At 37.2% G+C, this 17,144-nt stretch overlaps 1 long non-coding RNA gene across 6 annotated transcripts in view; it reads right to left on the bottom strand.

Annotated features, from left to right (window-relative positions):
• The window catches only part of LOC129634296 (uncharacterized), a 58,697-nt gene that overhangs the window by 29,374 nt on the left and 12,179 nt on the right, over window positions 1-17,144 (bottom strand). For 3 of the 6 annotated variants that reach the window (XR_008705541.1, XR_008705540.1, XR_008705538.1), the window contains exon 2: window positions 10,719-10,877. This is a non-coding gene — a long non-coding RNA (uncharacterized LOC129634296). Of the gene's footprint in view, window positions 1-3,617; window positions 4,017-9,613; window positions 10,148-10,718; window positions 10,878-17,144 lie in introns of those variants that run through there. The other 3 variants (XR_008705536.1, XR_008705535.1, XR_008705539.1) reach the window with 3 other exon arrangements.

The raw sequence follows: 17,144 nt of genomic DNA, 5'->3' as shown, positions 1-17,144 counted from the left end.
GAAGGGAGCTACAGAGGACAAGATGGTTAAATGGCATCACCAACTCAATGGACAAGAGTTAGAGCAAACTCAGGAAGAAGGTGAAGGACAGAGAAGCCTGATGTGCCACAGTTCATGGGGTCACAAGCAGTCAGACTTGATTTAGCAACTGAACAACAAAGACTGTAGTCTGTCAGACTCCTCTGTCCATGGAATTCTCCAGGCAAGAATACTGAAGTGGGTAGCCATTCCCTTCTCCAGGGGATCTTCCCAACCAGGGATGGAACCCAAGTCTCCAGTATTGCAGGCAGGTTATCATCTGTGCCACCAGGGAAGCCTTGGTGTGACAACCAAGTGGGAAGGATATCACAGCCACAGAGATCCCCCTGAGGGGTAGAGCTCCTAGTCCCGACCCTGGGGCTCCCTAGACTGAGACCTGCACCAGAAAATGATCCCCCATAATACTTGGCTTTGAAAACGAGCAGGGCTTACATCCAGAAGAGCCAGAGGTTTATGGGAAACTGGCTCTCGTTCTTGAAGGGCTCACACATAAACTCCCTCTAAGTCCCTGTGCAGAGAAAACAGCTTGAAAAGCACTTAGGTCATATAAGAACATTCACTGACTAATTTTACTGTGTGTACCAGAGGGGCAGGGATCTGGTGGAACTTTTTCTCATGGACACATTTTTTTCTCTCCTTCCACACAGCTGGCCTAGCACTGGCAAGTACTATTTCTGACACCCAAACTAGCTAACACTGTGTGTGCTAGCCCAGCGCATCCCTGAAGACCAGCCACACCTAACTCATGCAGTCCAGGTGACCCCTTCAGTGATGCTCCTCCTTCACAGGGGACAAGCTCTACCCATCAGTGTTTATGTAACAGTCTCATCCAGTCCTCATAGGTAGCATGGTTAGGGCTCAACATTACCAATCACTGTTGCACAACCACAATAAAGGAGGGTCTACAACCCACCCAGGGCATATTCTAGAAGCACTGGACTCTGGTGACCAGGGAGGGCTTGCCCCACTGGGTCCCACAAGATACCTTATACATAAGGCCACTCTTTCAAAACCTGGAGTTGTAGCTGACACATCTAATACATAGAAACAAACACAGAAATAAAAAGGTGACAAAGGAATACCTTAATAATAATAAATAAGGTGACAAAGGAATACCTTCCAAATTAAAGACCATGATAAGACCTTGGGAAAAGTAGTAAATCAAATGGAGACAAGCAATTGACCAAATAAAGAATACAATTTACCAGATAAAGAAGATGTGGTACATATGTACAATGGAATGTTACTCAGCCATTAAAAGGAATGAAACTGGGTCATTGGTAGTGAAGTAGAGGAAGGTAGAGTCTGTCATACAGAGTGAAGTAAGTCACAAAGAGAAAAATATTGTATCTTAATGCACATACATAGAATCAAAAAAAATGGTATTGATGAACCTATTTGCAGAGAAAAAATAGGGACAGAATGGGCTTGTGGACCAAAGGGAGAAGGGGAGGGTGGGATGAATTGAGAGAGTGGCATTGACCCAGATCCACTACCATGAGTAAAATAGAGAGCTAGTGGGAGGCTGCTGGATAGCACAGGGAGCTCAGCTCCATGCTCTCTGATGACCTACAGGAGAGGGATGAGGTGAGGCTGGAGGAAAGCTCAAGAAAAAAAAGAAATAATGGCTGAAAACTCCCCTAACCTGATAAGGAAAGAGACATCCAAGTCCCAGCAGCACAGGAAGTCCCAATCAGAATGAACCCAAACAAATCCACAGCAATCTGTTATCTCTAAAAAAGTTAGAGATATCTAAAAAGTTAGAGATAAAGAGAGAATCTTTAGCAGCAACAGCAAAAAACTGTTACATACAAGTGAACCTGCAATGAGACTATTAGCTGAATTTTTTAGCAGAAATTTATAAGTTAGATGGGACTGGTACAATATATTTAAAATGATGAAAAGTATTGCAATCAACAATCCTCTACCTGGCAAGGTTATAATTCAGAATTGTAAAGATAAAGAGTTTCCCAGACAAGCAAAAGATAAAAGAATTCATCACCACTAAACCATCCTTATAAGAAATATTAAAGAAATTTCTTTTTTTTTTTGGTTTTTTTTTTTATTTTATTTTATTTTTAAACTTTACATAATTGTATTAGTTTTGCCAAATATCACAATGAATCTGCCACAGGTATACATGTGTTCCCCATCCCGAACCCTCCTCCCTCTTCCCTCCCCGGTCTTTAGACAGAAAAGGCCATAACTATAAACAACGAGATTAAGAAAAACAATCTCTACTAGTAAAGACAAATATATAGTGAAGGTATTATGGCAGATAACAACCTATAATGCTAGCATGAGGTTAAAAAACAGAATCTTCTAATATAATTCAATGAAAAAATTGTAAAAAGGAATGTCAAAAACAAAACAAGCTAGGGGAGTAAAAATGTAGTGCTTTTAGACTGCACTGGGACTTCAGTGGCCAGCTTAAAATAGGTTGTTACATGTGAGCCTCATGGTAGCAGCTGAGAAAAGCCTATAGCAGATACAGAAAAGATAAAGTAATACACTCATAATCCAACTCATTAAATCACAAGGGGAGAGAGCAAGATAAGGAAGGGACAGAAAAGAGTTACAAAAACAACTAGGAAACAATAAACAAAAAGGCAGTAAGTACATACCTGTTAATAGTTACTTTACTTGCCAGTGGACTAAATGATGCAATCAAAATACACGGGGTGACGGAATGGGCAAAATAAAACAAGACCCATACATACAATACATCTATATCTTCTACTTATAAGAGACTCACATCACATCCAAAGACACGCAAAAGCTGAAAGTTAAGGGATAGAAAAAGATATATTTCCATGCAATGGAAACAAAAAAGAAGGCAGGGTGACAATCTTTCTATCCAACAAAATAGACTTTTGAAGAAAGACTAAGAGGCAAAGAAAAGCATTACCTGAGGGATCATTCTAAAAGAAAAAAAAAAAAATTACTCTTGTAAATATCTATGCACCTAAAATAGAAACACCTAAATGCATAGAATGGGAAAATGAAAGTGGAAATAAATCAAATAAAGACAAACAGAAAAGACCAATAAAATGAAGAGCTGATTCTTTGAAGAGAAAGTTTGTAAATTTTAGCCACAAAGAGAGGACCCAAATACACTAGAAATGAAAGAGTTAAAGTTGTAACTGACACCACATAAATTCAAAGAATAAGAGATTATTATGAAAAAATGATATGCAAATGAACAGCCTAGAAGAAATGGATGAATTTGTAAACAATCTTCCAAGACTGAGTGAGGAAGAAACAAAATCTTAAGAGACCAATCATTTAGTAATGAAATTGATTAAGGAATTGAAAAACTTCCAAACAAAAGTCCAGTACAAGACTGTTTCACTGGTGAATTCTATCAAACATTAAGTGAATAACTAACACCTATCTCTGTCAAAGTGATCAGAAGAGAAACACTTCTAGACTCATTCTACAAGGCCAGCATTATATTGACATGAAAACCAAATAAAGACACAACAAGCAAACAGGCCAATATCCTTGATGAACATAGATACAAAAATCCTCAAACATTAGCAAGCCAAATTCAGCAATAAAAGGATCATACACTGTAACCAAGTGTATTTATTCCAGGGATGAAAGGATAGTTCAATACCTGAAAATCATGATACACCATTCAAACAAAACAAAGGATAAAAATATCTCAATAGATGCAGGAAATGCATTTGACACAATTCAACATTTATGATAAGAACTCTCAAAGTCAGTATAGAGGGAACATACCTTAATGCATGAAAGCCACACTGACAAACCCACAGCAAATACTCAGTGAAAAGCTGAAAGCTTTTCCTCTAAGATCAGATAGAAGACGAGGATGCCACTCTTATTTTCGTTTAGCATAGTATTGAAATCCCCAGCCACATCAAATCAGGCAAGAAAGGGTGAAAGGCATCCTATGAAAAGTATGTAAAATTCATTATTTGCAGGTGATGTGATATTATACAGAGAAAATGCTAAAAATTGAAAAAAAAGAAAAACTAATAAGTAAATTCAGTAAAGTTGAAAGATACAAAAAAATCAATATACAGAAATCTGTTCTGTTATATGCTAATAACTATCAGAAAGGGAAATTAAAACAATTCCAATTACAATTGCAGCAAAAAGAATAGAATACCTATCAGATTAAGAAAGACTAACATTACAATCAGAAGGATCAACGTGTACAAATATATATATATATACACACACACACAAATAAGGCTTTATATATATATATATGTGTATATATATTATACATCTATATATAGGTGAGAGAATCCTTATTTATAAAGGCATTACTTAAAGGAAACTTTATTCATGTTTTGAGGACCTTAGTATTACAGCAGTTATAAAAAATGGGAGAAAACTCTGCACTCTGAGTTTCATTTTCTACCAGTAATGTAAAATCTCTGCTGCTCATTGACAAAGGTTTCACTTTGACTATTTTTTCTAGTTTCTTTCTCTTCATTGCAAATTTAACAGCCACATTCAAGCTCATATGGGTGAGTGCACTAATAACAAGAATGACTGCAGATATGAACATCTGACAAATCTCTCTGCAAAGTTCACTCTGCCATTTAGTGGACAGGTGGCTATTTGAGCTAAGAGAGATAATGAAGAGACTATATTTAAAATAAGTTTATTCAATTAAGGCTTCAGAGAAAGGAGAAAAATAATATTCTCTCCAGCAAATATCGCTTTTAGAATAAAAGGTGATCTCACTGTCCTGAAAATGTCAGTAAAATGCCTTTACTCATACAATTGAAAATGACTTGGTTCCAACAGTGTTCTCCCTGTAATCCAACATAATAGTTAACACAGTATAATAATCTTATTAACATTAATTACATAACTATTCAGTGGATTTTATTGACTGTTGTCTATCAAGATTTTTTTGCCTTCAATCATTTTTTTTAATTTTATTTTATTTTTAAACTTTACATAACTGTATTAGTTTTGCCAAATATCAAAATGAATCTGCCACAGGTATACATGTGTTCCCCATCCTGAACCCTCCTCCCTCCTCCCTCCCCATTCCATCCCTCTGGGTCGTCCCAGTGCACCAGCCCCAAGCATCCCGTATCCTGCATCGAACCTGGACTGGCAACTCATTTCATACATGATATTTTACATGTTTCAATGCCATTCTCCCAAATCTTCCCACCCTCTCCCTCTCCCACAGAGTCCATAAGACTGTTCTATACATCAGTGTCTCTTTTGCTATCTCGTACACAGGGTTATTGTTACCATCTTTCTAAATTCCATATATATGCGTTAGTATACTGTATTGGTGTTTTTCTTTCTGGCTTACTTCACTCTGTATAATAGGCTCCAGTTTCATCCACCTCATTAGAACTGATTCAAATGTATTCTTTTTAATGGCTGAATAATACTCCATTGTGTATATGTACCACCGCTTTCTTAGCCATTCATCTGCTGATGGACATCTAGGTTGCTTCCATGTCCTGGCTATTATAAACAGTGCTGCGATGAACATTGGGGTACACGTGTCTCTTTCCCTTCTGGTTTCCTCAGTGTGTATGCCCAGCAGTGGGATTGCTGGATCATAAGGCAGGTCTATTTCCAGTTTTTTAAGGAAGCTCCACACTGTTCTCCATAGTGGCTGTACTAGTTTGCATTCCCACCAACAGTGTAAGAGGGTTCCCTTTTCTCCACACCCTCTCCAGCATTTATTACTTGTAGACTTTTGAATCGCAGCCATTCTGACTGGTGTGAAATGGTATCTCATAGTGGTTTTGATTTGCATTTCTCTGATAATGAGTGATGTTGAGCATCTTTTCATGTGTTTGTTAGCCATCTGTATGTCTTCTTTGGAGAAATGTCTATTTAGTTCTTTGGCCCATTTTTTGATTGGGTCATTTATTTTTCTGGAGTTGAGCTGTAGGAGTTGCTTGTATATTCTCGAGATTAGTTGTTTGTCAGTTGCTTCATTTGCTATTATCTTCTCCCATTCTGAAGGCTGTCTTTTCACCTTGCTTATAGTTTCCTTTGATGTGCAGAAGCTTTTAAAGTTAATTAGGTCCCATTTGTTTATTTTTGCTTTTATTTCCAATATTCTGGGAGGTGGGTCATAGAGGATCCTGCTGTGATGTATGTCAGAGAGTGTTTTGCCTATGTTCTCCTCTAGGAGTTTTATAGTTTCTGGTCTTACGTTTAGATCTTTAATCCATTTTGAGTTTATTTTTGTGTATGGTGTTAGAAAGTGTTCTAGTTTCATTCTTTTACAAGTGGTTGACCAGATTTCCCAGCACCACTTGTTAAAGAGATTGTCTGTAATCCATTGTATATTCTTGCCTCCTTTATCAAAGATAAGGTGTCCATATGTGTGAACTGGGTCGTTTGCTTCACCAGAATACTTGCTGTAATAGTACAATTATTAAAATACATAAGCATGGTTAGTTTCTCATAAATAGTAGAAGATCCTCAAGTGAAAGTGTTCTGAGTGTTGTGCAAATTCTGATGGATTAGCACCACCAGTTTCCTTGCTGTCAGCGTGTCATATTCCACAGAGCATCAGTCTTGCATCATTGTCCCAAATGTACAAGTCATTTCTATCAGTAGTGGTGTATTATAAGTTGGTGCATTCACTTATGTGTGTTCAAGAGAAAGAAAAGCTTGCAAATGTCTAATTTTTTCTGCTATCTCTCTCTTTGCAAGAGAACATTTTGTATAGAATAATGTTACTGCGACAAACAGGTACAACAGGTATTAATAGAATCCATTTCATGAATTCCAAGTTGTTGTTTAGTTGCTAAGTTGTGTCCACCTCTCTTGCGACCCCACAGATTATAGCCAGCCAAGCTCCTCTGTCTATGGGATTTCTCAGGCAAGAATCCTGGAGTGGGTTGTCATTTCCCTTATGGAGTTCCCTGAAAAATCCTTCCCTTGAAAGTCTAAACAAAAGTATGTCCTGCAGAAGCATATGCATATTAAACAAGTCCTTCTATAGAATAAATATCAGATACTATAACCATTTTCATACTCTTTTTATGGGTCTGCAAGCTTTTCAATAACAGAATACCTCAGACTGGATGAGGTAAGCAACAAATTTATATGCTCAGAGTTCTGAAGAATGGAAGTCCAAGATCGAGGTGTCAGAAAGTTTGGTTTTTCCTTGGGTTGCTAATATCCACCTTCTCACTGTGTCCTCAAGAGACATTTTATCTAAACACGCGTACTCTTTCTGTCTGTTCTTATAAGGACACTAAGTGTATTGGGTTAAGACCCACATTTAGGATCTTATTTAATTTTAATTACCTCCTTAAAGACTACATTTCCAAATATAGTCACATTAGGTGTCAATGATTTAATCTATTAATCTGAGGGAGATACACATCAATCCATAAACCTCCCCCTTCAAAGTAATTTGTTGTTTTCATGCTGTATCTAATTCCATAGCTTCAGATCTGGTTACTTTGCAAAGTGTGATCAATTTACTACAATATAATGATCGATTCATTTCTTTAAGAGCCCTGAGTACCTGGTAGAAATAGCATTTTTTCTTTGAGCTAAGATTGTTGGGCTATTCTCTTCTAATGCCGCTGCTACTGCTGCTAAGTCGTGTCAGTCGTGTCCAACTCTGTGCGACCCCATGGACGGCAGCCCACCAGGCTCCCCTGTCCCTGGGATTCTCCAGGCAAGAACACTGGAGTGGGTTGCCATTTCCTTCTCCAATGCAGGAAAGTGAAAAGGGAAAGTGAAGTTGCTCAGTCATGTCTGACTTAGTGACCCCATGGACTGTAGCCTACCAGGCTTCTCCGTCCATGGGGTTTTCCAGGCAAGAGTACTGGAGTGGGGTGCCATTGTGTTCTCCGCTTCTAATGCTAAGAAAACTGTTTCATGTAATCTTACAAATTATGCTGATAAATTTTATATCATAATTCAGTGTCTCTATTTCCAGGATAAAGTTTTTAAAAATATGAATTTAATTTAGGACTGAATGTTCAAACTGGATAAATCCTAAGGATGTGTGTAGTGTTAGTTGTGGTATATGCTGTGCTGAATAAGAAGAAAAATCTCATTTAAACACAAAACCTATATCCTTGATTTTTCTCCCTAAGGCTTTTAAGTGTGTGTGTGTGTTAATCACTCTTTGCAACCCCATGAACTGTATGTAGCCTGCCAATCTGCTCTGTCCAGGCATTCTCCAGGCACGAATACTGGAGTGGGTTGCCATTCCCTTCTGCAGGGATCTTCTTGACCCAGGGATCAAACACTGGTCTCCTGTATTGCAGGCAGATTCTTTACTGGCCGAGCCACCACGGAAACTTTTAAGTAATAATCTATAATTTAATGCTTTCAAAAAGTACCTCCCTTCAAGGACTAAATTTATAACAAATTTACATGAAAGTTCTAGGAATATCTTTCAAGTGAAAAAATGTAGATTCTTTCAATATGTCTAACAACTTTTTACTTCATTCAATAAATGTTTACCCAGGGCTTACCAACATGCCACACACTGTTCTATGATCTCAGGATATATCAGTAAATAAAACAGGAAAATCATTGTGTTTGGTGACCTTATATTCTAGGAGGAAGAGACAGATGATTAGTAATGAGCATAATGAATAACTAAATCATGTGGTAAGCTAAAATGAAGAATGCTATAGAAATAATAAATCTGCATGGAGGAATAAGTGTGCACAACCCATGTCGTGCAGCAGTAAGCTGTCTGACTGTCAGTGCCGGTGACACAGGAGACACAGGTTTGATCCCTGGGTCAGGAAGATGCCCTGTAGTAGGAAATGGCAGCCCACTCCAATATTCTTGCCTGGAGAATCCTATGGATAGAGGAGCCTGGCAGGCTACAGTTCATGGGGTCGCAAAGAATCAGACACAACTGAGCACACAACACCTGTTGGGAGAAACTGAAATTTTAAATATGGAAATAAGAGTAGGTCTTATTAAGGAAGAAGAGTAGAGAAAAATCTGAAGTAAATGATAAAATTATACATTCAATATTCTGGCATCTAAAATACTCAGTGTTCCAGAAAAACATCTATTTCTGCTTTATTGACTATGCCAAAGCCTTTGATTGTGTGGATCACAATAAACCCTGGAGAATTCTGAAAGAGATGGGAATACCAGACCACCTGACCTGCCCCCTGAGAAACCTATATGCAGGTCAGGAAGCAAGAGTTAGAACTGGACATGGAACAACAGTTTCCAAATAGGAAAAGGAGTACGTCAAGGCTGTATATTGTCACCCTGTTCATTTAACTTCTATGCAGAGTACATCATGAGAAACGCTGGGCTGGAAGAAGCACAAGCTGGAATCAAGATTGCCAGGAGAAATATCAATAACCTCAGATATGCAGATGACACCACCCTTATGGCAGAAAGTGAAGAGGAACTAAAGAGCCTCTTGATGAAGGTGAAAGAGGAGAGTGAAAAAGTTGGCTTAAAGGTCAACATTCAGAAAACGAAGATCATGGCATCTGGTCCCATCACTTCATGGGAAATAGATGGGGAAACAGTGGAAACAGTGGATGACTTTATTTTTGGGGGGCTCCAAAATCACTGCAGATGGTGATTGCAGCCATGAAATTAAAAGACGCTTACTCCTTGGAAGGAAAGTTATGACCAACCTAGATAGCATATTAAAAAGCAGAGATATTACTTTGCCAACAAAGGTCCATCTAGTCAAGGCTATGGTTTTTCCAGTGGTCATGTGTGGATGTGAGAGTTGGACTGTGAAGAAATCTGAGTGCTGAAGAATTGATGCTTTTGAACTGTGGTGTTGGAGAAGACTCTTGAGAGTCCCTTGGACTGCAAGGAGATCCAACCAGTCCATCCTAAAGGAGACCAGTCCTAGGTGTTCATTGGAAGGACTGATGCTGAGACTGAAACTCCAGTACTTTGGCCACCTCATGCGAAGAGTTGACTCATTGGAAAAGATCCTGATGCTGGGAGGAATCAGGGGCAGGAGGAGAAGGGGATGACAGAGAATAAGATGGCTGGATGGCATCACTGACTCGATGCACATGAGTTTGGGTGAACTCCGGGAGTTGGTGATGGACAGGGAGGCCTGGCATGCGGCGATTCATGGGTTCGCAAAGAGTCGGAACACAAATAAGTGACTGAACTGAAGTGAGAGAAAAAAGTATATATCAAATTTTATATGTGATTTTATTTTTTTGTTTGTTTTTTTTTTCTGTTAATAATATTTTTATTTTTTTATTTTTTTTTATTTTTTTTTAATTTTATTTTATTTTTAAACTTTACATAACTGTATTAGTTTTGCCAAATATCAAAATGAATCCGCCACAGGTATACATGTGTTCCCCATCCTGAACCCTCCTCCCTCCTCCCTCCCCATTCCATCCCTCTGGGTCGTCCCAGTGCACCAGCCCCAAGCATCCAGTATCGTGCATCAAACCTGGACTGGCAACTCATTTCATACATGATATTTTACATGTTTCAATGCCATTCTCCCAAATCTTCCCACCCTCTCCCTCTCCCACAGAGTCCATAAGACTGTTCTATACATCAGTGTCTCTTTTGTATGTTATATATCAAATATAAATATACCATATAAATAACATTTTAACATTTCTTTGGTTTGAGGGTTAAAGTACCAGATTCTGAACAAGCAGACATCCTGGGGTAAGCAAAGATAGTAGCCAAGGGAGAAAATGTATTAGAAAATTGCTCACCACGTAGAGTGTAGTTTTGTTTTCTTTGGCTGCCTCAGATTGGTGATAGGTATGGCACGAGCCACACCTTCTACTGTAGGATTCACAGGAGTTCAGGTATTAGGATTCCTTCCTCCCCTTCCTAAAGTTTGTATCTTAAATTTGTAACTGAAAATGCCACTGGAAATATTGAAAGAAGAATGAAACCATACTAAGAAACAAGAAAGTTCAAACGTCATTCCCTTGAGTTTCACTCCTTTCTACTGAATCAGTCTCACTTCTACCTCCTTTTTCTCTTTGACTTATTGAAATTTTATTGCACTCTTGCCAATTCCATCCTTCTCTTTGTAGTAGTAAGTTATTTTTATTGCATTTTGGTGGAGTACTGGCAGATAAGGGAAATAAATGTGTGGGAGATAACTACAATTAAACAGTCTCTAGTAAATTAAATTCCTATCCTTATTTAAATATTTTCTATTATCAGTAAAACTCATTGTAAGATAATAACTTTAATATTACATCAAATGGGTGTAAAATAGTTCAGTACTTAAGCTACTGGAGTTAGAATTCTGTGACTGCTGGAAGTTTTTCACTATTCCTAAACTTTTTTATTAAATGTGACATTAAGATGGTTATTACTATCCATAGAGGGTTTCTTATAAAGAAAAGTATACATTTTGCTTAAAAACAAAGTACAAAGTGAAGTTACTTGCCTACTATGTATAAGTGAAAGATCCTGATACATATTTCCAATATTTTTTCCTGAAGAATTTTGTAATTTTCACTTCTACCCTAAGAAAATGTTGTTGTGGTCAGCTGTATAAGATGCCACCATAAAACTCTAGGCAGAATCATTCCCATTATAGGTTATTTTAGTGGAATCCACTGGAGAGAGAAAATTACCACATGAGATTATTTCTGTTATTAATTTGTGAGACAAGCACCTAAATGGTTGAATCTTTTCCAAACAGATACTCAACTATCACAGAATCATGTACTGAATATTTTTTCTTGTACATATAAGTAGCCTGCCAGGCTCCTCTATGCATGGGATTCTCCAGGCAAGAATACTGGAGTGGGTTGCCATTTCCTTCTCCAACACATAAAATAGACAGTTATATATTAAACTTACTTATAAAATAAGTTCATTCCTGGATGGGCAGGAATGACCTCCCAAAGATGTCTTAATGCCTAGAATCTCTAGATGTTTTGCTTCACATAGTAGAAGAGACTGATTAATGATCAAATTTAAAAATTTTTGAGATGTGGAAAATGGCATTGATTGTCCAGGCATGCCCAGTGTAATTACAAACATCCTAATAAGAAAGAGAAAAATGTAACTATGGAGCGAGACAGGGAGAGGAAGGGGCCATGAGTCAAGGGATATAGGCAGCTTCTAGAAGCTAGAAAATAAATGATCCAGATTAGCCCCCGGAGCCTGCAGAAGGCAGGCAGGTCTTGGCAGCCTAGTTCAGACTTATTAACTCTAGATCAGTAAAAGAGTAAATTGTTTTAAGCCACCAAACGTGTGACAATTTGTTACAGGCTCAATAGGAAATGAATGCACTGTGTTATTAATTCCATTCCATTAAGTGGTACTGCCTAAGAGCTTTGAAGGCACACTGTACTTCTCCCAACATAGCAATTAGCATCTGCTATACTAATTGCCTATTTGCTTTTCAGTGCACCCAAGACCAAGCAAAATATGGTAAACTCTAAAGCAAGATCTTCTCCATTCAGTAGTTTATTTTCAGTGCCTAGTAAAATGTAATACACATTGAGGCTAACTAATATTTGCATGAGTGAATTGGTAGCACTTTGTGATGCTGTGAAGGCCTTTTATCCATAGATCTCAATTTTATTTACACTAGATTTTATCATTGGATCAAATGAGACCATCAGAAAGTTTTGTCATTGTAAGGTAGATTTGCAGCCTTCTCACTGTTTATATCCACTGATTCTGATTTTGGGCATTTTCTAAGTGAGGGAGACTATAAGAAATAAACCCTTGGAAACTTTCCCTGCATGTGCTATTGGAATGATTTGTCTTGCTCTCACATTGCTAAGGACGTTTTGGTCTTTTGGCACTGTAATTATGTGCTTTTTCTTTCCCACAAGAAATCTCTAAGTGATCATATTCCCATTTTCATTTTATTCACCATGAAAGATTATATCTAAGTTGTAACTCAAATTTAGTAACTATGTAGAACCTAGTCATTGTATAATTACAAATATAGGGTCAAAATTTCCCAAACTTATATTTCATATTACATTATGTATGTAACAGTTAGTACAGCGAAATAATTTGTTATCCAAAACAAAGACTATAAAATAAACTCCAAATTGAGCATTACTGGGAAAAAAAGCTTTTGAAGTATACCATTGGGCTTCTATCTAGCCACTTTACCAGATATCTTAATTTTGACAGTTTCATATCTAAATGCTTTATAGATCTGTACTTTTACTTACCAAATGAGTGTCTGAATATATTACATATTTATATACTTTATTATGTTTTATCTCATAGTTTAAAGTAGAATTTAAAGTGAATGATAGTGAACACAATAGTGATTATTGTAAAGCTTTGTAGAGAAAGCTCCTTTATGGACATTCATTCCTACAGTAAAATGTTTATGTTTAATTCTAAATGCTATCATAATTCAAATATAAGCTCAGAGGGGGGAAAGGGAAGGAATAATATCTCCATTTTTTAATTCAGCAAGCATTGCTGAACTCAGATCATCAGCCAAAGATGGTCAATAAGTTCAGATGAAAATAAGCGTCACTTCTCTCAGGAAGTTCACAGGCTACTTGACAATTGCAATATAGACAGCTGTGATCTATGTCAGTGATAATACATCTCAGATTATGGTTCTAGTTCTGGGCCAGCAGAAGGGCGGGAAGGGTACAGGAAACTTTTCCTTGAATGGATGGACACCAAGGTGGGAAAGGAGCGCTGGCATGAACTGGGAGATTGGGACTGACAGAGTGACACTACTCTGTGTAAAACAGATAATGAGGATATACTGCATAGCACAGGGAACTTTACTCAGTGCTCTGTGGTGACCTAAATGGGAAGGAAATCCAAAACGATGGGATATATGTATATGTATTGCTGATTCACTTAGATAATGCATCTCAGATTGTGGTTCTGAATCTGGGCCAGCTTGAAAGCAGGAAGAGTACAGGAAACAGTTCTTTGAATCCATCCTGTTTTAAGCTATATATGCCATTGCTGTACTGGTCACAGTACAGTAGCCGATTAACTGATAGTAAAATTATATTTCCTGAAATGAAATTTAGGACTATAGTTATCTGAGTGTTTAATTGTGGAAAACTGAGTGCTAATTTTACTCTATTTTCAGTTCTCTTTTATTTAGAATTATCTCCTGATATCAGCCTTGATATTTTCACATGTTCATTTTGGGGATTAAACCAAAGCGAACAAGTATTATCATAGCAGTTTTACAAATGAGGTAAAAGAGTATCAGTGAATTTGGGTACTATGACCAAGGCTACATGAAAATTAGAGTAGTTCATAGAATTTTATTACCATTCTAAATACTAATTATTACTTACACTGTATTTTGTTTACTGTTCCCAAATTTATCTCTGTTCCACCAAGTTGCTCCCTGGGAAAATTATGTTACATATACAAATGTTAAATATATAAAATATTGCATGTACATGTAATATATAATTACATATATTACATTTTACATATATTACATGCATATAATATACATTATATACCTATGTATAGATATAAAAACAGTTGATAACTATAAATGTCAGAAGCTTTTATAAAACTGAATTTGTCATTTACTCCCTCAGATCTAAGTCATCTACAATATTTCTTATCTTAGTTGAAAAGTTCATTCACTTGCTCAGACAAAAATTTGAGTCAATCTTGGTGTCTCTCTTTATTTAACCTTAAATCATTTCTATTATATCAGAAAATCCTGAAGACTCTATATTCAAAATGTAACCATTAATCCCAACACTTCTTACAACACTGATCCCCAAAATAGCCTATCCTCAATAGAATGGTTATAGTAATCCTTTAAAAAACACAAATCAGATTAGGACACTCTGCATACAACTCACCCTCGCTCCATAATTCGGTCAGAATAAGAGCCACTTCACGGCCTTGATCTTTCCTTCCCGTTCTTTCTGATAGCATTTCCTAATACTTTCTTAAAGGGTCTCTGTTTCGACCATAATAAATTGCCTTACATTTCCTGGGACTTGCCAAGCACACTCCCATCTTAGGGCCTTAAACTTGCCCTAACTCTGCTTGTACCACTTGGCTCCCCAATATCCATATGCTAATTCCCTCACCTCCTTCAAGTCTTTGCTGAGATATCACAATTTCCATCACTGTATGTAACATCCACACCTACTCTTCCACAGCATTTCCCTGATCTATAGAGTACTTATTTTTCAAAATACTATCAATTGTACAGATTGATATTTTACTATGTCTCCTCAGTTAGAATGTAAGATTCTTAAGGACAAGAATTCTGATCTGGTTCCTTGACAGCCGAAGTATCTGATCTGTGCCTGGCAGAGTTAGGTTCTCTATTAGTACTGTATGCGTTAAGTGAATTTAAAAAGATGGACTATTACAATGCAGCAGTGCATACAGGCTTCAATGTAGAAATAGTGAATGTTTTAACTTGACAACAAATCCTCTTGGAAGATATTTTCTGAATGAAAAAAAAATTATTTAAACAAGTAATGATCATTCTTTTAATGTTAACTATACAAATTATACTCCTCTAACAATTTAAAATTGAATCTTTCAATATTGCAATAATAATAATCTGTCCATACTTTGTAATTCTTTATTACATTTAAATAGTACAAATTTATAGTTCTATCATTTCAACAATTTGTCAGGATAAATACATCGCTTTATTTTTCATGACAAATTCTCTCCTTTTCAAACTTTTGGCTCCAAATACCAAACTGAAAAAACTCATACATTCTACCTTAGGATGTAAAAAAGACACCACTTGGTCCTTTGGATCATTTGATCCTTGACCCTTTGCTTTGGTTTATATCCCTTAGTCTAAGCTTCAACATTTTTCTACATTCAGATAGTTTAAACAAAGATCATGTCAACCTTCTAATTTAAGTTCTTATAAATAAAGTTCTTCTGTCTGCATTTGAAAGGAATTTCAGTGTATGAGGTACATAATCAGTTGTGCTCAGTTCAGTTGCTCAGTCGTGTCCGATTCTTTGCGACCCCATGAATCGCAGCACTCCAGGCCTCCCTGTCTATCACCAACTCCCGGAGTTCACCCAGACTCACGAGTCCATCGAGTCAGTCATGTACAACTCTGTGCGACCCTTTGGACTGTAGCCCTCCAGGCTACTGTTTCCAGAGGATTCTCCAGGCAAGAATACTTGAGTGGGTTGCCATACCCTCTTCCAGAGGATCTTCTCAATCCGGGGATCAAACACGTGTCTGTTATGTCTCCTGCATTGGCAGTCAGGTTCTTTACCACTAGGGCCACTTGGGAAGGAGCAGGTTGTGATTTCCACCTCCAAGGGATCTTCCTAACCCAGGGAATGAACCACATCTCCTGCATTGCAGGCAGATTCTTTCACAGCCATTCAGGACCCCAATACAGTCAGGTAGATATTATGATAGAGCTGATTTACAGCAATTTACTCATAAATGGGCTTCCCTGGTGGCTCATTGGTAAAGAACTCACCTACCAATTTAGGAGGAGTTCGATCCTTGAGTGAGGAAGATCCCCTGGAAAAGAAATGGTAACCCACTCCAATATTCTAGCCTGGAAAATCCCAAGGTCAGAGGAGCCCAGCAGGAGTGGGCTACTGTCCATGGGGTCACAAACGAGTCAGACAAACTTAGTAACTAAACAACAAAAAATAAATATTCAAGCTGTATCTGAAAGACAGTGAGCTGCAGTAATGCTAGTGAGTATTAAAAAAAACACACACACATTATTAAAATCAGCTTAAAATTTTTAATATGCTCAGGAAATTCTCAATGTAGAATCTGAGATTATCACCATATAACGTTTAAGACAACTCATTAGATCTGCAAGAACTGAGGCTACAAATTGCCACTTAGTTTCACAAGTATATGCACATTTAGAATCAAATGTCACTGCTTATAAATGCCTTTGAGGTTGTTCATATTGTTTGATACTGTGAATATTTTCGCATTACATATTTTAGATTATGAAATCATTCTTTGTGATCTAAAAATAGTCTTCATTTTCAATAACATATTTGAAGTTTGGATGATGTTATTTTGCATTATTCTATGAGAATTTTTGTAGCTAAATCTTTGGGAATATCCACAAATATGTTCAATAACAAAGGATATACAATAAGGGAATAGGCAATGGGTAGAATGAAAAGGCTTTTGGACCAGGCCTGGTAGGAGGCTGTCTGTGGTTGTGGAGGAGT

This window comes from Bubalus kerabau, chromosome 19 (genome assembly GCF_029407905.1).
Source record: "Bubalus kerabau isolate K-KA32 ecotype Philippines breed swamp buffalo chromosome 19, PCC_UOA_SB_1v2, whole genome shotgun sequence".
NCBI classification, from domain to species: domain Eukaryota; kingdom Metazoa; phylum Chordata; class Mammalia; order Artiodactyla; family Bovidae; genus Bubalus; species Bubalus kerabau.
The sequence above is the reverse complement of the archived record's forward strand: the minus strand, read 5'-3'. Positions and strand labels throughout refer to the sequence as shown.